The sequence below is a fragment of the Narcine bancroftii genome, chromosome 7 (genome assembly GCF_036971445.1).
Source record: "Narcine bancroftii isolate sNarBan1 chromosome 7, sNarBan1.hap1, whole genome shotgun sequence".
Lineage (NCBI taxonomy): Eukaryota > Metazoa > Chordata > Chondrichthyes > Torpediniformes > Narcinidae > Narcine > Narcine bancroftii.
In genome coordinates, this window is record NC_091475.1 from 124489880 (window position 1) to 124511575 (window position 21696).

Sequence of the window (21696 nt, forward strand, 5' to 3'; positions counted from 1 at the left end):
CTGATTCTGATTCCCTGCCTCTGATTCCCCATCTCTGATTCCGCACATCTAATTCCCTGCCTCTGATTCCCCACCTCTGATTCCCCATATCTGATTCCCCGCCTCTGTTTCCCCGCCTCTGATTCACCGACTCTGTTTCCCCATATCTAAGTCCCCGCCTCTGATTCCCCAACTTTGATTCCCCACCTCTGATTCCCCAGCTCTGATTCCCCGCCTCTGATTCCCCGCATATGATTCCATGCATCTGATTCCCAGCCTCTGATTCCCAGCCTCTGATTCCCAACCTCTGATTCCCCACCTCTGATTCCCTATATCTGATTCCCTGCCTCTGTTTCCCCGCCTCTGATTCCCCGCGTCTGATTACCGGCCTCTGATTCCCCGCCTCTGATTCCCCATCTCTGATTCACAACCTCTGATTCCCCACCTCTGATACCCCATATCTGATTCCCCGCCTCTGTTTCACCGCCTCTGATTCCCCACCTCTGATTCCCAATATCTGATTCCCCGCCTCTGATTCCCCACCTCTGATTCCCCGCCTCTGATTCGCCAGCTATGATTCCCCGCCTCTTATTCCCCGCGTCTGATTCCCTGCCTCTGATTCTCCGCCTCTGATTCCACATCTCTGATTCACCACCTCTGATTCCCCGCGTCTGATTCCCTGCCTCTGATTCCCGGACTCTGATTCCCCACCTCTGATTCCCGGCCTCTTATTCCCAGCATCTGATTCCGGCCTCTGATTCCCGGCCTCTGATTCCCTGCTTATGATTCTGATTCCCTGCCTCTGATTCCCCATCTCTGATTCCGCACATCTAATTCCCTGCCTCTGATTCCCCACCTCTGATTCCCCATATCTGATTCCCCGCCTCTGTTTCCCCGCCTCTTATTCACCGCCTCTGTTTCCCCATATCTAAGTCCCCGCCTCTGATTCCCCAACTTTGATTCCCCACCTCTGATTCCCCAGCTCTGATTCCCCGCCTCTGATTCCCCGCATATGATTCCATGCATCTGATTCCCAGCCTCTGATTCCCAGCCTCTGATTCCCAACCTCTGATTCCCCACCTCTGATTCCCTATATCTGATTCCCCCCCTCTGTTTCGCCGCCTATGATTCCCCGCCTCTGTTTCCCCATATCTGATTCCCCGCCTCTGAATTCCCAACTCTGATTCCCTGCCTCTAATTTCCCATGTCTGATTCCCCGCCTCTGATTCCCCGCGTCTGATTACCGGCCTCTGATTCCCCGCCTCTGATTCCCCATCTCTGATTCACAACCTCTGATTCCCCACCTCTGATTCCCCATATCTGATTCCCCGCCTCTGTTTCCCCGCCTCTGATTCCCCACCTCTGATTCCCAATATCTGATTCCCCGCCTCTGATTCCCCACCTCTGATTCCCCGCCTCTGATTCGCCAGCTATGATTCCCCGCCTCTGATTCCCCGCGTCTGATTCCCTGCCTCTGCTTCCCCGCCTCTGATTCCACATCTCTGATTCACCACCTCTGATTCCCCGCGTCTGATTCCCCGCCTCTGATTCCACATCTCTGATTCCCCATCTCTGATTCCCCAATTCTGATTCCCCGCCTCTGATTCCCCAGCTCTGATTCCTCGCCTCTGATTCCCTTCCTCTGATTCCCAACCTCTGATTCACCACCTCTGATTTCCCATATTGATTCCCTGCATCTGATTCCCCGCCTCTGATTCCCCAACTCTGATTCCCCGCCTCTGATTCCCCAGCTCTGATTCCCCGCCTCTGATTCCCCGTGTTTGATTTCCTGCCTCTGATTCCCCGCCTCTGATTCGCCAGCTATGATTCCCCGCCTCTTATTCCCCGCGTATGATTCCCTGCCTCTGATTCCCCGCCTCTGATTCCACATCTCTGATTCACCACCTCTGATTCCCCGCGTCTGATTCCCTACCTCTGATTCCCGGACTCTGATTCCCCACCTCTGATTCCCGGCCTCTTATTCCCGGCATCTGATTCCGGCCTCTGATTCCCGGCCTCTGATTCCCTGCTTCTGATTCTGATTCCCTGCCTCTGATTCCCCATCTCTGATTCCGCACATCTAATTCCCTGCCTCTGATTCCCCACCTCTGATTCCCCATATCTGATTCCCCGCCTCTGTTTCCCCGCCTCTGATTCACCGACTCTGTTTCCCCATATCTAAGTCCCCGCCTCTGATTCCCCAACTTTGATTCCCCACCTCTGATTCCCCAGCTCTGATTCCCCGCCTCTGATTCCCCGCATATGATTCCATGCATCTGATTCCCAGCCTCTGATTCCCAGCCTCTGATTCCCAACCTCTGATTCCCCACCTCTGATTCCCTATATCTGATTCCCTGCCTCTGTTTCCCCGCCTCTGATTCCCCGCGTCTGATTACCGGCCTCTGATTCCCCGCCTCTGATTCCCCATCTCTGATTCACAACCTCTGATTCCCCACCTCTGATACCCCATATCTGATTCCCCGCCTCTGTTTCACCGCCTCTGATTCCCCACCTCTGATTCCCAATATCTGATTCCCCGCCTCTGATTCCCCACCTCTGATTCCCCGCCTCTGATTCGCCAGCTATGATTCCCCGCCTCTTATTCCCCGCGTCTGATTCCCTGCCTCTGATTCTCCGCCTCTGATTCCACATCTCTGATTCACCACCTCTGATTCCCCGCGTCTGATTCCCTGCCTCTGATTCCCGGACTCTGATTCCCCACCTCTGATTCCCGGCCTCTTATTCCCGGCATCTGATTCCGGCCTCTGATTCCCGGCCTCTGATTCCCTGCTTATGATTCTGATTCCCTGCCTCTGATTCCCCATCTCTGATTCCGCACATCTAATTCCCTGCCTCTGATTCCCCACCTCTGATTCCCCATATCTGATTCCCCGCCTCTGTTTCCCCGCCTCTTATTCACCGCCTCTGTTTCCCCATATCTAAGTCCCCGCCTCTGATTCCCCAACTTTGATTCCCCACCTCTGATTCCCCAGCTCTGATTCCCCGCCTCTGATTCCCCGCATATGATTCCATGCATCTGATTCCCAGCCTCTGATTCCCAGCCTCTGATTCCCAACCTCTGATTCCCCACCTCTGATTCCCTATATCTGATTCCCCCCCTCTGTTTCGCCGCCTATGATTCCCCGCCTCTGTTTCCCCATATCTGATTCCCCGCCTCTGAATTCCCAACTCTGATTCCCTGCCTCTAATTTCCCATGTCTGATTCCCCGCCTCTGATTCCCCGCGTCTGATTACCGGCCTCTGATTCCCCGCCTCTGATTCCCCATCTCTGATTCACAACCTCTGATTCCCCACCTCTGATTCCCCATATCTGATTCCCCGCCTCTGTTTCCCCGCCTCTGATTCCCCACCTCTGATTCCCAATATCTGATTCCCCGCCTCTGATTCCCCACCTCTGATTCCCCGCCTCTGATTCGCCAGCTATGATTCCCCGCCTCTGATTCCCCGCGTCTGATTCCCTGCCTCTGCTTCCCCGCCTCTGATTCCACATCTCTGATTCACCACCTCTGATTCCCCGCGTCTGATTCCCCGCCTCTGATTCCACATCTCTGATTCCCCATCTCTGATTCCCCAATTCTGATTCCCCGCCTCTGATTCCCCAGCTCTGATTCCTCGCCTCTGATTCCCTTCCTCTGATTCCCAACCTCTGATTCACCACCTCTGATTTCCCATATTGATTCCCTGCATCTGATTCCCCGCCTCTGATTCCCCAACTCTGATTCCCCGCCTCTGATTCCCCAGCTCTGATTCCCCGCCTCTGATTCCCCGTGTTTGATTTCCTGCCTCTGATTCCCGGCCTCTGATTCCCCATCTCTGATTCACCGCCTTTGATTCGCCACCTCTGTTTCCCCAAATCTGATTCCCCGCCTCTGATTCCCCGCGTCTGATTACCGGCCTCTGATTCCCTGCCTCTGATTCCCCATCTCTGATTCACAACCTCTGATTCCCCACCTCTGATTCCCCATATCTGATTCCCCACCTCTGATTCCCGGCCTCTTATTCCCGGCATCTGATTCCGGCCTCTGATTCCCGGCCTCTGATTCCCTGCTTCTGATTCTGATTCCCTGCCTCTGATTCCCCATCTCTGATTCCGCACATCTGATTCCCTGCCTCTGATTACCCCCCTCTGTTTCCCCGCCTCTGATTCCCCGCCTCTGTTTCCCAATATCTAAGTCCCCGCCTCTGATTCCCCAACTCTGATTCCCCACCTCTGATTCCCCAGCTCTGATTCCCCGTCTCTGATTCCCCGCATCTGATTCCCTGCATCTGATTCCAAGCCTCTGATTCCCTGCCTCTGATTCCCAACCTCTGATTCCCCACCTCTGATTCCCCATATCTGATTCCCCGCCTCTGTTTCCCCACCTCTGATTCCCCACCTCTGTTTCCCCATATCTGATTCCCGGCCTCTGATTCCCCGCCTCTGATTCCCCGCCTCTGATTCCCTGCCTCTGATTCCCCATCTCCGATTCCGCACATCTGATTCCCTGCCTCTGATTCCCCGCCTCTGATTCCCCACCTCTGATTCCCTGCCTCTGATTCCCAACCTCTGATTCCCCACCTCTGATTCCCCATATCTGATTCCCCGCCTCTGTTTCCCCGCCTCTGATTCCCCTCCTCTGATTCCCCAACTCTAATTCCCCGCCTCTGATTCCCCAGCTCTGATTCCCCGTGTTTGATTCCCTGCCTCTGATTCCCTGCCCTGATTCCCCATCTCTGTTTCACCGCCTTTGATTCGCCACCTCTGATTCCCCATATCTGATTCCCCGCCTCTGTTTCCCCGCCTCTGATTCCCCGTGATTGATTCCCTGCCTCTGATTCCCGGCCTCTGATTCCCCATCTCTGATTCACCGCCTTTGATTCGCCACCTCTGATTCCCCAAATCTGATTCACAACCTCTGATTCCCCACCTCTGATACCCCATATCTGATTCCCCGCCTCTGTTTCACCGCCTCTGATTCCCCACCTCTGATTCCCAATATCTGATTCCCCGCCTCTGATTCCCCACCTCTGATTCCCCGCCTCTGATTCGCCAGCTATGATTCCCCGCCTCTTATTCCCCGCGTATGATTCCCTGCCTCTGATTCCCCGCCTCTGATTCCACATCTCTGATTCACCACCTCTGATTCCCCGCGTCTGATTCCCTACCTCTGATTCCCGGACTCTGATTCCCCACCTCTGATTCCCGGCCTCTTATTCCCGGCATCTGATTCCGGCCTCTGATTCCCGGCCTCTGATTCCCTGCTTCTGATTCTGATTCCCTGCCTCTGATTCCCCATCTCTGATTCCGCACATCTAATTCCCTGCCTCTGATTCCCCACCTCTGATTCCCCATATCTGATTCCCCGCCTCTGTTTCCCCGCCTCTGATTCACCGACTCTGTTTCACCATATCTAAGTCCCCGCCTCTGATTCCCCAACTTTGATTCCCCACCTCTGATTCCCCAGCTCTGATTCCCCGCCTCTGATTCCCCGCATATGATTCCATGCATCTGATTCCCAGCCTCTGATTCCCAGCCTCTGATTCCCAACCTCTGATTCCCCACCTCTGATTCCCTATATCTGATTCCCTGCCTCTGTTTCCCCGCCTCTGATTCCCCGCGTCTGATTACCGGCCTCTGATTCCCCGCCTCTGATTCCCCATCTCTGATTCACAACCTCTGATTCCCCACCTCTGATACCCCATATCTGATTCCCCGCCTCTGTTTCACCGCCTCTGATTCCCCACCTCTGATTCCCAATATCTGATTCCCCGCCTCTGATTCCCCACCTCTGATTCCCCGCCTCTGATTCACCAGCTATGATTCCCCGCCTCTTATTCCCCGCGTCTGATTCCCTGCCTCTGATTCTCCGCTTCTGATTCCACATCTCTGATTCACCACCTCTGATTCCCCGCGTCTGATTCCCTGCCTCTGATTCCCGGACTCTGATTCCCCACCTCTGATTCCCGGCCTCTTATTCCCGGCATCTGATTCCGGCCTCTGATTCCCGGCCTCTGATTCCCTGCTTATGATTCTGATTCCCTGCCTCTGATTCCCCATCTCTGATTCCGCACATCTAATTCCCTGCCTCTGATTCCCCACCTCTGATTCCCCATATCTGATTCCCCGCCTCTGTTTCCCCGCCTCTTATTCACCGCCTCTGTTTCCCCATATCTAAGTCCCCGCCTCTGATTCCCCAACTTTGATTCCCCACCTCTGATTCCCCAGCTCTGATTCCCCGCCTCTGATTCCCCGCCTCTGATTCACCGCCTCTGATTCCCCATATCTCATTCCCCGCCTCTAAATCCCCATCTCTGATTCCCGGACTCTGATTCCCCACCTCTGATTCCCGGCCTCTTATTCCCGGCATCTGATTCCGGCCTCTGATTCCCGGCCTCTGATTCCCTGCTTCTGATTCTGATTCCCTGCCTCTGATTCCCCATCTCTGATTCCGCACATCTGATTCCCTGCCTCTCATTCCCCACCTCTGATTCCCCATATCTGATTCCCCGCCTCTGTTTCCCCACCTTTGATTCCCCGCCTCTCTTTCCCAATATCTAAGTCCCCGCCTCTGATTCCCCAACTCTGATTCCCCACCTCTGATTCCCCGGCTCTGATTCCCCGCCTCTGATTCCCAGCATCTGATTCCGGCCTCTGATTCCCGGCCTCTGATTCCCTGCTTATGATTCTGATTCCCTGCCTCTGATTCCCCATCTCTGATTCCGCACATCTAATTCCCTGCCTCTGATTCCCCACCTCTGATTCCCCATATCTGATTCCCCGCCTCTGTTTCCCCGCCTCTTATTCACCGCCTCTGTTTCCCCATATCTAAGTCCCCGCCTCTGATTCCCCAACTTTGATTCCCCACCTCTGATTCCCCAGCTCTGATTCCCCGCCTCTGATTCCCCGCCTCTGATTCACCGCCTCTGATTCCCCATATCTCATTCCCCGCCTCTAAATCCCCATCTCTGATTCCCGGACTCTGATTCCCCACCTCTGATTCCCGGCCTCTTATTCCCGGCATCTGATTCCGGCCTCTGATTCCCGGCCTCTGATTCCCTGCTTCTGATTCTGATTCCCTGCCTCTGATTCCCCATCTCTGATTCCGCACATCTGATTCCCTGCCTCTCATTCCCCACCTCTGATTCCCCATATCTGATTCCCCGCCTCTGTTTCCCCACCTTTGATTCCCCGCCTCTCTTTCCCAATATCTAAGTCCCCGCCTCTGATTCCCCAACTCTGATTCCCCACCTCTGATTCCCCGGCTCTGATTCCCCGCCTCTGATTCCCAGCATCTGATTCCCTGCAACTGATTCCAAGCCTCTTATTCCCTGCCTCTGATTCCCAACCTCTGATTCCCAACCTCTGATTCCACACCTCTGATTCCCCATATCTGATTCCCCGCCTCTGTTTCCCCGCCTCTGATTCCCCGCCTCTGATTCCCCATATCTCATTCCCCGCCTCTGATTCCGCATCTCTGATTCCCAACCTCTGATTCCCCACCTCTGATTCCCCATATCTGATTCCCCGCCTCTGTTTCCCCGCCTCTGTTTCCCCATATCTGATCCCCGCCTCTATTTGCACGCCTCTGATTCCCCGCCTCTGTTTCCCCATATCTGATTCCCCGCCTCTGAATCCCCAACTCTGATTCCCTGCCTCTAATTTCCCATGTCTGATTCCCCGCCTCTGATTCCCCGCGTCTGATTTCCGGCCTCTGATTCCCCGCCTCTGATTCCCCATCTCTGATTCACAACCTCTGATTCCCCACCTCTGATTCCCCATATCTGATTCCCCGCCTCTGTTTCCCCGCCTCTGATTCCCCACCTCTGATTCCCAATATCTGATTTCCCGCCTCTGATTCCCCACCTCTGATTCCCCGCCTCTGATTCGCCAGCTATGATTCCCCGCCTCTGATTCCCCGCGTCTTATTCCCTGCCTCTGATTCCCCGCCTCTGATTCCACATCTCTGATTCACCACCTCTGATTCCCCGCGTCTGATTCCCCACCTCTGATTCCCCATCTCTGATTCCCCATCTCTGATTCCCCAATTCTGATTCCCCGCCTCTTATTCCCCAGCTCTGATTCCTCGCCTCTGATTCCCTTCCACTGATTCCCAACCTCTGATTCCCCACCTCTGATTTCCCATATTGATTCCCTGCGTCTGATTCCCCGCCTCTGATTCCCCAACTCTGATTCACCGCCTCTGATTCCCCAGCTCTAATTCCCCGCCTCTGATTCCCCGTGTTTGATTCCCTGCCTCTGATTCCCGGCCTCTGATTCCCCATCTCTGATTCACCGCCTTTGATTTGCCACCTCTGATTCCCCAAATCTGATTCCCCGCCTCTGAATCCCCATCTCTGATTCCCGGACTCTGATTCCCCACCTCTGATTCCCTGCCTCTTATTCCCGGCATCTGATTCCGGCCTCTGATTCCCGGCCTCTGATTCCCTGCTTTTGATTCTGATTCCCTGCCTCTGATTCCCCATCTCTGATTCCGCACATCTGATTCCCTGCCTCTGATTACCCCCCTCTGTTTCCCCGCCTCTGATTCCCCGCCTCTGTTTCCCAATATCTAAGTCCCCGCCTCTGATTCCCCAACTCTGATTCCCCACCTCTGATTCCCCAGCTCTGATTCCCCGCCTCTGATTCCCCGCATCTGATTCCCTGCATCTGATTCCAAGCATCTGATTCCCTGCCTCTGATTCCCAACCTCTGATTCCCCACCTCTGATTCCCCATATCTGATTCCCCGCCTCTGTTTCCCCGCCTCTGATTCCCCACCTCTGTTTCCCAATATCTGATTCCCGGCCTCTGATTCCCCGCCTCTGATTCCCCGCCTCTGATTCCCTGCCTCTGATTCCCCATCTCCGATTCCGCACATCTGATTCCCTGCCTCTGATTCCCCTCCTCTGATTCCCCGCCTCTGATTCCCTGCCTCTGATTCCCAACCTCTGATTCCCCACCTCTGATTCCCCATATCTGATTCCCCGCCTCTGTTTCCCCGCCTCTGATTCCCCTCCTCTGATTCCCCAACTCTAATTTCCCGCCTCTGATTCCCCAGCTCTGATTCCCCGTGTTTGATTCCCTGCCTCTGATTCCCTGCCCTGATTCCCCATCTCTGTTTCACCGCCTTTGATTCGCCACCTCTGATTCCACATATCTGATTCCCCGCCTCTGTTTCCCCGCCTCTGATTCCCTGCCTCTGATTCCCAACCTCTGATTCCACACCTCTGATTCCCCATATCTGATTCCCCGCCTCTGATACCCCGCCTCTGATTCCCTGCATCTGATTCCAAGCCTCTGATTCCCTGCCTCTGATTCCCAACCTCTGATTCCCCACCTCTGATTCCCCATATCTGATTCCCCGCCTCTGTTTCCCCACCTCTGATTCCCCACCTCTGTTTCCCCATATCTGATTCCCGGCCTCTGATTTCCCGCCTCTGATTCCCCGCCTCTGATTCCCTGCCTCTGATTCCCCATCTCCGATTCCGCACATCTGATTCCCTGCCTCTGATTCCCCGCCTCTGATTCCCCACCTCTGATTCCCTGCCTCTGATTCCCAACCTCTGATTCCCCACCTCTGATTCCCCATATCTGATTCCCCGCCTCTGTTTCCCCGCCTCTGATTCCCCTCCTCTGATTCCCCAACTCTAATTCCCCGCCTCTGATTCCCCAGCTCTGATTCCCCGTGTTTGATTCCCTGCCTCTGATTCCCTGCCCTGATTCCCCATCTCTGTTTCACCGCCTTTGATTCGCCACCTCTGATTCCCCATATCTGATTCCCCGCCTCTGTTTCCCCGCCTCTGATTCCCTGCCTCTGATTCCCAATCTCTGATTCCACACCTCTGATTCCCAATATCTGATTCCCCGCCTCTGATTCCCCACCTCTGATTCCCCGCCTCTGATTCGCCAGCTATGATTCCCCGCCTCTTATTCCCCGCGTCTGATTCCCTGCCTCTGATTCCCCGCCTCTGATTCCACATCTCTGATTCACCACCTCTGATTCCCCGCGTCTGACTCCCTGCCTCTGATTCCCGGACTCTGATTCCCCACCTCTGATTCCCGGCCTTTTATTCCCGGCATCTGATTCCGGCCTCTGATTCCCGGCCTCTGATTCCCTGCTTATGATTCTGATTCCCTGCCTCTGATTCCCCATCTCTGATTCCGCACATCTAATTCCCTGCCTCTGATTCCCCACCTCTGATTCCCCATATCTGATTCCCCGCCTCTGTTTCCCCGCCTCTTATTCACCGCCTCTGTTTCCCCATATCTAAGTCCCCGCCTCTGATTCCCCAACTTTGATTCCCCACCTCTGATTCCCCAGCTCTGATTCCCCGCCTCTGATTCCCCGCATATGATTCCATGCATCTGATTCCCAGCCTCTGATTCCCAGCCTCTGATTCCCAACCTCTGATTCCCCACCTCTGATTCCCTATATCTGATTCCCCGCCTCTGTTTCCCCGCCTATGATTCCCCGCCTCTGTTTCCCCATATCTGATTCCCCGCCTCTGAATTCCCAACTCTGATTCCCTGCCTCTAATTTCCCATGTCTGATTCCCCGCCTCTGATACCCCGCGTCTGATTACCGGCCTCTGATTCCCCGCCTCTGATTCCCCATCTCTGATTCACAACCTCTGATTCCCCACCTCTGATTCCCCATATCTGATTCCCCGCCTCTGTTTCCCCGCCTCTGATTCCCCACCTCTGATTCCCAATATCTGATTCCCCGCCTCTGATTCCCCACCTCTGATTCCCCGCCTCTGATTCGCCAGCTATGATTCCCCGCCTCTGATTCCCCGCGTCTGATTCCCTGCCTCTGATTCCCCGCCTCTAATTCCACATCTCTGATTCACCACCTCTGATTCCACGCGTCTGATTCCCCGCATCTGATTCCCCATCTCTGATTCCCCATCTCTGATTCCCCAATTCTGATTCCCCGCCTCTGATTCCCCAGCTCTGATTCCTCGCCTCTGATTCCCTTCCTCTGATTCCCAACCTCTGATTCCCCACCTCTGATTTCCCATATTGATTCCCTGCATCTGATTCCCCGCCTCTGATTTCCCAACTCTGATTCCCCGCCTCTGATTCCCCAGCTCTGATTCCCCGCCTCTGATTCCCCGTGTTTGATTCCCTACCTCTGATTCCCGGCCTCTGATTCCCCATCTCTGATTCACCGCCTTTGATTCACAACCTCTGATTCCCCACCTCTAATTCCCCATATCTGATTCCCCGCCTCTGTTTCCCCGCCTCTGATTCCCCGCCTCTGTTTCCCCATATCTGATCCCCGCCTCTATTTGCCCGCCTCTGATTCCCCGCCTCTGTTTCCCCATATCTGATTCCCCGCCTCTGAATGCCCAACTCTGATTCCCTGCCTCTAATTTCCCAGCTCTGATTCCCCGCCTCTGATTCCCCGCGTCTGATTACCGGCCTCTGATTCCCCGCCTCTGATACCCCATCTCTGATTCACAACCTCTGATTCCCCACCTCTGATACCCCATATCTGATTCCCCGCCTTTGTTTCACCGCCACTGATTCCCCACCTCTGATTCCCAATATCTGATTCCCCGCCTCTGATTCCCCAACTCTGATTCCCCGCCTCTGATTCACCAGCTATGATTCCCCGCCTCTTATTCCCCGCGTCTGATTCCCTGCCTCTGATTCCCCGCCTCAGATTCCACATCTCTGATTCACCACCTCTGATTCCCCGCGTCTGATTCCCTGCCTCTGATTCCCGGACTCTGATTCCCCACCTCTGATTCCCGGCCTCTTATTCCCGGCATCTGATTCCGGCCTCTGATTCCCGGCCTCTGATTCCCTGCTTCTGATTCTGATTCCCTGCCTCTGATTCCCCATCTCTGATTCCGCACATCTAATTCCCTGCCTCTGATTCCACACCTCTGATTCCCCATATCTGATTCCCCGCCTCTGTTTCCCCGCCTCTGATTCACCGCCTCTGTTTCCCCATATCTAAGTCCCCGCCTCTGATTCCCCAACTTTGATTCCCCACCTCTGATTCCCCAACTCTGATTCCCCGCCTCTGATTCCCCGCATATGATTCCATGCATCTGATTCCCAGCCTCTGATTCCCAGCCTCTGATTCCCAACCTCTGATTCCCCACCTCTGATTCCCTATATCTGATTCCCCGCCTCTGTTTCCCCGCCTCTGATTCCCCGCCTCTGTTTCCCCATATCTGATTCCACGCCTCTGAATCCCCAACTCTGATTCCCTGCCTCTAATTTCCCATGTCTGATTCCCCGCCTCTGATTCCCCGCGTCTGATTACCGGCCTCTGATTCCCCGCCTCTGATTCCCCATCTCTGATTCACAACCTCTGATTCCCCACCTCTGATTCCCCATATCTGATTCCCCGCCTCTGTTTCCCCGCCTCTGATTCCCCACATCTGATTCCCAATATCTGATTCCCCGCCTCTGATTCCCCACCTCTGATTCCCCGCCTCTGATTCGCCAGCTATGATTCCCCGCCTCTGATTCCCCGCGTCTGATTCCCTGCCTCTGATTCCCCGCCTCTGATTCCACATCTCTGATTCACCACCTCTGATTCCCCGCGTCTGATTCCCCGCCTCTGATTCCCCATCTCTGATGCCCCAGCTCTGATTCCCCAATTCTGATTCCCCGCCTCTGATTCCCCAGCTCTGATTCCTCGCCTCTGATTCCCTTCCTCTGATTCCCAACCTCTGATTCCCCACCTCTGATTTCCCATATTGATTCCCTGCATCTGATTCCCCGCCTCTGATTCCCCAACTCTGATTCCCCGCCTCTGATTCCCCAGCTCTGATTCCCCGCCTCTGTTTCACCGCCTCTGATTCCCCACCTCTGATTCCCAATATCTGATTCCCCGCCTCTGATTCCCCACCTCTGATTCCCCGCCTCTGATTCGCCAGCTATGATTCCCCGCCTCTTATTCCCCGCGTATGATTCCCTGCCTCTGATTCCCCGCCTCTGATTCCACATCTCTGATTCACCACCTCTGATTCCCCGCGTCTGATTCCCTACCTCTGATTCCCGGACTCTGATTCCCCACCTCTGATTCCCGGCCTCTTATTCCCGGCATCTGATTCCGGCCTCTGATTCCCGGCCTCTGATTCCCTGCTTCTGATTCTGATTCCCTGCCTCTGATTCCCCATCTCTGATTCCGCACATCTAATTCCCTGCCTCTGATTCCCCACCTCTGATTCCCCATATCTGATTCCCCGCCTCTGTTTCCCCGCCTCTGATTCACCGACTCTGTTTCCCCATATCTAAGTCCCCGCCTCTGATTCCCCAACTTTGATTCCCCACCTCTGATTCCCCAGCTCTGATTCCCCGCCTCTGATTCCCCGCATATGATTCCATGCATCTGATTCCCAGCCTCTGATTCCCAGCCTCTGATTCCCAACCTCTGATTCCCCACCTCTGATTCCCTATATCTGATTCCCTGCCTCTGTTTCCCCGCCTCTGATTCCCCGCGTCTGATTACCGGCCTCTGATTCCCCGCCTCTGATTCCCCATCTCTGATTCACAACCTCTGATTCCCCACCTCTGATACCCCATATCTGATTCCCCGCCTCTGTTTCACCGCCTCTGATTCCCCACCTCTGATTCCCAATATCTGATTCCCCGCCTCTGATTCCCCACCTCTGATTCCCCGCCTCTGATTCGCCAGCTATGATTCCCCGCCTCTTATTCCCCGCGTCTGATTCCCTGCCTCTGATTCTCCGCCTCTGATTCCACATCTCTGATTCACCACCTCTGATTCCCCGCGTCTGATTCCCTGCCTCTGATTCCCGGACTCTGATTCCCCACCTCTGATTCCCGGCCTCTTATTCCCGGCATCTGATTCCGGCCTCTGATTCCCGGCCTCTGATTCCCTGCTTATGATTCTGATTCCCTGCCTCTGATTCCCCATCTCTGATTCCGCACATCTAATTCCCTGCCTCTGATTCCCCACCTCTGATTCCCCATATCTGATTCCCCGCCTCTGTTTCCCCGCCTCTTATTCACCGCCTCTGTTTCCCCATATCTAAGTCCCCGCCTCTGATTCCCCAACTTTGATTCCCCACCTCTGATTCCCCAGCTCTGATTCCCCGCCTCTGATTCCCCGCATATGATTCCATGCATCTGATTCCCAGCCTCTGATTCCCAGCCTCTGATTCCCAACCTCTGATTCCCCACCTCTGATTCCCTATATCTGATTCCCCCCCTCTGTTTCGCCGCCTATGATTCCCCGCCTCTGTTTCCCCATATCTGATTCCCCGCCTCTGAATTCCCAACTCTGATTCCCTGCCTCTAATTTCCCATGTCTGATTCCCCGCCTCTGATTCCCCGCGTCTGATTACCGGCCTCTGATTCCCCGCCTCTGATTCCCCATCTCTGATTCACAACCTCTGATTCCCCACCTCTGATTCCCCATATCTGATTCCCCGCCTCTGTTTCCCCGCCTCTGATTCCCCACCTCTGATTCCCAATATCTGATTCCCCGCCTCTGATTCCCCACCTCTGATTCCCCGCCTCTGATTCGCCAGCTATGATTCCCCGCCTCTGATTCCCCGCGTCTGATTCCCTGCCTCTGCTTCCCCGCCTCTGATTCCACATCTCTGATTCACCACCTCTGATTCCCCGCGTCTGATTCCCCGCCTCTGATTCCACATCTCTGATTCCCCATCTCTGATTCCCCAATTCTGATTCCCCGCCTCTGATTCCCCAGCTCTGATTCCTCGCCTCTGATTCCCTTCCTCTGATTCCCAACCTCTGATTCACCACCTCTGATTTCCCATATTGATTCCCTGCATCTGATTCCCCGCCTCTGATTCCCCAACTCTGATTCCCCGCCTCTGATTCCCCAGCTCTGATTCCCCGCCTCTGATTCCCCGTGTTTGATTTCCTGCCTCTGATTCCCGGCCTCTGATTCCCCATCTCTGATTCACCGCCTTTGATTCGCCACCTCTGTTTCCCCAAATCTGATTCCCCGCCTCTGATTCCCCGCGTCTGATTACCGGCCTCTGATTCCCTGCCTCTGATTCCCCATCTCTGATTCACAACCTCTGATTCCCCACCTCTGATTCCCCATATCTGATTCCCCACCTCTGATTCCCGGCCTCTTATTCCCGGCATCTGATTCCGGCCTCTGATTCCCGGCCTCTGATTCCCTGCTTCTGATTCTGATTCCCTGCCTCTGATTCCCCATCTCTGATTCCGCACATCTGATTCCCTGCCTCTGATTACCCCCCTCTGTTTCCCCGCCTCTGATTCCCTGCCTCTGTTTCCCAATATCTAAGTCCCCGCCTCTGATTCCCCAACTCTGATTCCCCACCTCTGATTCCCCAGCTCTGATTCCCCGTCTCTGATTCCCCGCATCTGATTCCCTGCATCTGATTCCAAGCCTCTGATTCCCTGCCTCTGATTCCCAACCTCTGATTCCCCACCTCTGATTCCCCATATCTGATTCCCCGCCTCTGTTTCCCCACCTCTGATTCCCCACCTCTGTTTCCCCATATCTGATTCCCGGCCTCTGATTCCCCGCCTCTGATTCCCCGCCTCTGATTCCCTGCCTCTGATTCCCCATCTCCGATTCCGCACATCTGATTCCCTGCCTCTGATTCCCCGCCTCTGATTCCCCACCTCTGATTCCCTGCCTCTGATTCCCAACCTCTGATTCCCCACCTCTGATTCCCCATATCTGATTCCCCGCCTCTGTTTCCCCGCCTCTGATTCCCCTCCTCTGATTCCCCAACTCTAATTCCCCGCCTCTGATTCCCCAGCTCTGATTCCCCGTGTTTGATTCCCTGCCTCTGATTTCCTGCCCTGATTCCCCATCTCTGTTTCACCGCCTTTGATTCGCCACCTCTGATTCCCCATATCTGATTCCCCGCCTCTGTTTCCCCGCCTCTGATTCCCTGCCTCTGATTCCCAATCTCTGATTCCACACCTCTGATTCCCCATATCTGATTCCCCGCCTCTGTTTCCCCGCCTCTGCTTCCCTGCCCCTGTTTCCCCATATCTGATTCCCTGCCTCTGATTCTCCAACTCTGATTCCCCGCCTCTGATTCCCCAGCTCTGATTCCCCGCCTCTGATTTCCCTTGTTTGATTCCCTGCCTCTGATTCCCCGCCTCTGATTCCCCATCTCTGATTCACCGCCTTTGATTCGCCACCTCTGATTCCACATATCTGAGTCCCCACCTCTGTTTCCCCGCCTCTGATTCCCCACCTCTGATTCTCCATATCTCATTCCCCGCCTCTGAATCCCCATCTCTGATTCCCGGACTCTGATTCCCCACCTCTGATTCCCGGCCTCTTATTCCCAGCATCTGATTCCCGGCCTCTGATTCCCGGCCTCTGATTCCCCGCTTCTGATTCTGATTCCCTGCCTCTGATTCCCCATCTCTGATTCACCGCCTTTGATTCACAACCTCTGATTCCCCACCTCTGATACCCCATATCTGATTCCCCGCCTTTGTTTCACCGCCTCTGATTCCCCGCCTCTGATTCCCCGTGTTTGATTCCCTGCCTCTGATTCCCGGCCTCTGATTCCCCATCTCTGATTCACCGCCTTTGATTCACAACCTCTGATTCCCCACCTCTGATTCCCCATATCTGATTCCCCGCCTCTATTTCCCCGCCTCTGATTCCCCGCCTCTGTTTCCCCATATCTGATCCCCGCCTCTATTTGCCCGCCTCTGATTCCCCGCCTCTGTTTCCCCATATCTAAGTCCCCGCCTCTGATTCCCCAACTTTGATTCCCCACCTCTGATTCCCCAGCTCTGATTCCCCGCCTCTGATTCCCCGCATATGATTCCATGCATCTGATTCCCAGCCTCTGATTCCCAGCCTCTGATTCCCAACCTCTGATTCCCCACCTCTGATTCCCTATATCTGATTCCCTGCCTCTGTTTCCCCGCCTCTGATTCCCCGCGTCTGATTACCGGCCTCTGATTCCCCGCCTCTGATTCCCCATCTCTGAATCACAACCTCTGATTCCCCACCTCTGATACCCCATATCTGATTCCCCGCCTCTGTTTCACCGCCTCTGATTCCCCACCTCTGATTCCCAATATCTGATTCCCCGCCTCTGATTCCCCACCTCTGATTCCCCGCCTCTGATTCGCCAGCTATGATTCCCCGCCTCTTATTCCCCGCGTCTGATTCCCTGCCTCTGATTCCCCGCCTCTGATTCCACATCTCTGATTCACCACCTCTGATTCCCCGCGTCTGATTCCCTGCCTCTGATTCCCGGACTCTGATTCCCCACCTCTGATTCCCGGCCTCTTATTCCCGGCATCTGATTCCGGCCTCTGATTCCCGGCCTCTGATTCCCTGCTTATGATTCTGATTCCCTGCCTCTGATTCCCCATCTCTGATACCGCACATCTAATTCCCTGCCTCTGATTCCCCACCTCTGATTCCCCATATCTGATTCCCCGCCTCTGTTTCCCCGCCTCTTATTCACCGCCTCTGTTTCCCCATATCTAAGTCCCCGCCTCTGATTCCCCAACTTTGATTCCCCACCTCTGATTCCCCAGCTCTGATTCCCCGCCTCTGATTCCCCGCATATGATTCCATGCATCTGATTCCCAGCCTCTGATTCCCAGCCTCTGATTCCCAACCTCTGATTCCCCACCTCTGATTCCCTATATCTGATTCCCCGCCTCTGTTTCCCCGCCTATGATTCCCCGCCTCTGTTTCCCCATATCTGATTCCCCGCCTCTGAATTCCCAACTCTGATTCCCTGCCTCTAATTTCCCATGTCTGATTCCCCGCCTCTGATTCCCCGCGTCTGATTACCGGCCTCTGATTCCCCGCCTCTGATTCCCCATCTCTGATTCACAACCTCTGATTCCCCACCTCTGATTCCCCATATCTGATTCCCCGCCTCTGTTTCCCCGCCTCTGATTCCCCACCTCTGATTCCCAATATCTGATTCCCCGCCTCTGATTCCCCACCTCTGATTCCCCGCCTCTGATTCGCCAGCTATGATTCCCCGCCTCTGATTCCCCGCGTCTGATTCCCTGCCTCTGCTTCCCCGCCTCTGATTCCACATCTCTGATTCACCACCTCTGATTCCCCGCGTCTGATTCCCCGCCTCTGATTCCCCATCTCTGATTCCCCATCTCTGATTCCCCAATTCTGATTCCCCGCCTCTGATTCCCCAGCTCTGATTCCTCGCCTCTGATTCCCTTCCTCTGATTCCCAACCTCTGATTCACCACCTCTGATTTCCCATATAGATTCCCTGCATCTGATTCCCCGCCTCTGATTCCCCAACTCTGATTCCCCGCCTCTGATTCCCCAGCTCTGATTCCCCGCCTCTGATTCCCCGTGTTTGATTCCCTGCCTCTGATTCCCGGCCTCTGATTCCCCATCTCTGATTCACCGCCTTTGATTCGCCACCTCTGATTCCCCAAATCTGATTCCCCGCCTCTGTTTCCCCGCCTCTGATTCCCCGCCTCTGATTCCCCGCATCTGATTACCGGCCTCTGATTCCCCGCCTCTGATTCCCCATCTCTGATTCACAACCTCTGATTCCCCACCTCTGATTCCCCATATCTGATTCCCCACCTCTGATTCCCGGCCTCTTATTCCCGGCATCTGATTCCGGCCTCTGATTCCCGGCCTCTGATTCCCTGCTTCTGATTCTGATTCCCTGCCTCTGATTCCACATATCTGATTCCCCGCCTCTGATTCCCCAACTCTGATTCCCCGCCTCTGATTCTCCATATCTCATTCCCCGCCTCTGAATCCCCATCTCTGATTCCCGGACTCTGATTCCCCACCTCTGATTCCCGGCCTCTTATTCCCAGCATCTGATTCCCGGCCTCTGATTCCCGGCCTCTGATTCCCCGCTTCTGATTCTGATTCCCTGCCTCTGATTCCCCATCTCTGATTCTGCACATCTGATTCCCTGCCTCTGATTCCCCACCTCTGATTCCCCATATCGGATTTCCCGCCTCTGTTTCCCCATATCTAATTCCCAACCTCTGATGCACCAACTCTGATTCCCTGCCTCTGATTCCCCGCGTTCTATTCCCTGCCTCTGATTCCCCGCCTGTGATTCCCCATCTCTGATTCACCACCTCTGATTCCCCACCTCTGATTCCCCATATCTAATTCCCCGCCTCTGTTTGCCCGCCTCTGATTCCCCGCCTCTGTTTCCCCATATCTGATTCCCCGCCTCTGAATCCCCAACTCTGATTCCCTGCCTCTGATTCCCCAGCTCTGATTCCCCGCCTTTGATTCCCCCCGTCTGATTCCCAGCCTCTGAATCCCCGTGTCTGATTTCCTGCCTCTGATTCCCCGCCTCTGATTCCCCATCTCTGATTCACAGCCTCTGATTCCCCACCTCTGATTCCCCATCTCTGATTCCGCACATCTGATTCCCTGCCTCTGATTCCCCGACTCTGATCCCCACCTCTGATTCCCCAGCTCTGATTCCCCGCCTCTGATTCCCCAACTCTGATTCCCCGCCTCTGATTCCCCAGCTCTGATTCCCCGCCTCTGATTCCCCGTGTTTGATTCCCTGCCTCTGATTCCCCGCCTCTGATTCCCCATCTCTCATTCAACGCCTTTGATTCGCCACCTCTGATTCCCCATATCTGATTCCTCGCCTCTGTTTCCCCGCCTCTGATTCCCCGCCTCTGATTCCCCATATCTCATTCCCCGCCTCTGATTCCCCATCTCTGATTCCCGGACTCTGAATCCCCACCTCTGATTCCCGGCCTCTTATTCCCGGCATCTGATTCCGGCCTCTGATTCCCGGCCTCTGATTCCATGCTTCTGATTCCCCATCTCTGATTCCGCAAATCTAATTCCCTGCCTCTGATTCCCCACCTCTGATTACCCATATCTGATTCCCCGCCTCTGTTTCCCCACCTCTGATTCCCCGCCTCTGTTTCCCCATATCTAAGTCCCCGCCTCTGATTCCCCAACTTTGATTCCCCACCTCTGATTCCCCAGCTCTGATTCCCCGCCTCTGATTCCCCGCATCTGATTCCATGCATCTGATTCCCAGCCTCTGATTCCCAGCCTCTGATTCCCAACCTCTGATTCCCCACCTCTGATCCCCATATCTGATTCCCCGCCTCTGTTTCCCCGCCTCTGATTCCCCGCCTCTGTTTCCCCATATCTGATCCCCGCCTCTATTTGCCCGCCTCTGATTCCCCGCCTCTGTTTCCCCATATCTGATTCCCCGCCTTTGAATCCCCAACTCTGATTCCCTGCCTCTAATTTCCCAGCTCTGATTCCCCGCCTCTGATTCCCCGCGTCTGATTACCGGCCTCTGATTCCCCGCCTCTGATTCCCCATCTCTGATTCACAACCTCTGATTCCCCACCTCTGATACCCCATATCTGATTCCCCGCCTCTGTTTCACCGCCTCTGATTCCCCACCTCTGATTCCCAATATCTGATTCCCCGCCTCTGATTCTCCACCTCTGATTCCCCGCCTCCGATTCGCCAGCTATGATTCCCCGCCTCTTATTCCCCGCGTCTGATTCCCTGCCTCTGATTCCCCGCCTCTGATTCCACATCTCTGATTCACCACCTCTGATTCCCCGCGTCTGATTCCCTGCCTCTGATTCCCCATCTCTGATTCCCCATCTCTGATTCCCCAATTCTGATTCCCCTCCTCTGATTCCCCGTGTTTGATTCCCTGCCTCTGATTCCCGGCCTCTGATTCCCCATCTCTGATTCCCCGCCTTTGATTCGCCCCGTCTGATTCCCAGCCTCTGAATCCCCGTGTCTGATTTCCTGCCTCTGATTCCCCGCCTCTGATTCCCCATCTCTGATTCACAGCCTCTGATTCCCCACCTCTGATTCCCCATCTCTGATTCCGCACATCTGATTCCCTGCCTCTGATTCCCCGACTCTGATCCCCACCTCTGATTCCCCAGCTCTGATTCCCCGCCTCTGATTCCCCAACTCTGATTCCCCGCCTCTGATACCCCAGCTCTGATTCCCCGCCTCTGATTCCCCGTGTTTGATTCCCTGCCTCTGATTCCCCGCCTCTGATTCCCCATATCTGATTCCTCGCCTCTGTTTCCCCGCCTCTGATTCCCCGCCTCTGATTCCCCATATCTCATTCCCCGCCTCTGATTCCCCATCTCTGATTCCCGGACTCTGATTCCACACCTCTGATTCCCGGCCTCTTATTCCCGGCATCTGATTCCGGCCTCTGATTCCCGGCCTCTGATTCCATGCTTCTGATTCCCCATCTCTGATTCCGCAAATCTAATTCTCTGCCTCTGATTCCCCACCTCTGATTCCCCATATCTGATTCCCCGCCTCTGTTTCCCCACCTCTGATTCCCCGCCTCTTATTCCCCATATCTCATTCCCCGCCTCTGAATCCCCATCTCTGATTCCCGGACTCTGATTCCCAACCTCTGATATCCGGCCTCTTATTCCCGGCATCTGATTCCGGCCTCTGATTCCCGGCATCTGATTCCCTGCTTCTGATTCTGATTCCCTGCCTTTGATTCCCCATCTCTGATTCCGCACATCTGATTCCCTGCCTCTGATTCCCCATCTCTGATTCCCCATATCTGATTCCCCGCCTCTGTTTCCCCGCCTCTGATTCCCCGCCTCTGTTTCACAATATCTAAGTCCCCGCCTCTGTTTCCCCGCCTCTGATTCCCCGCCTCTGATTCCCCGCGTCTGATTACCGGCCTCTGATTCCCCGCCTCTGATTCCCCATCTCTGATTCACAACCTCTGATTCCCCACCTCTGATT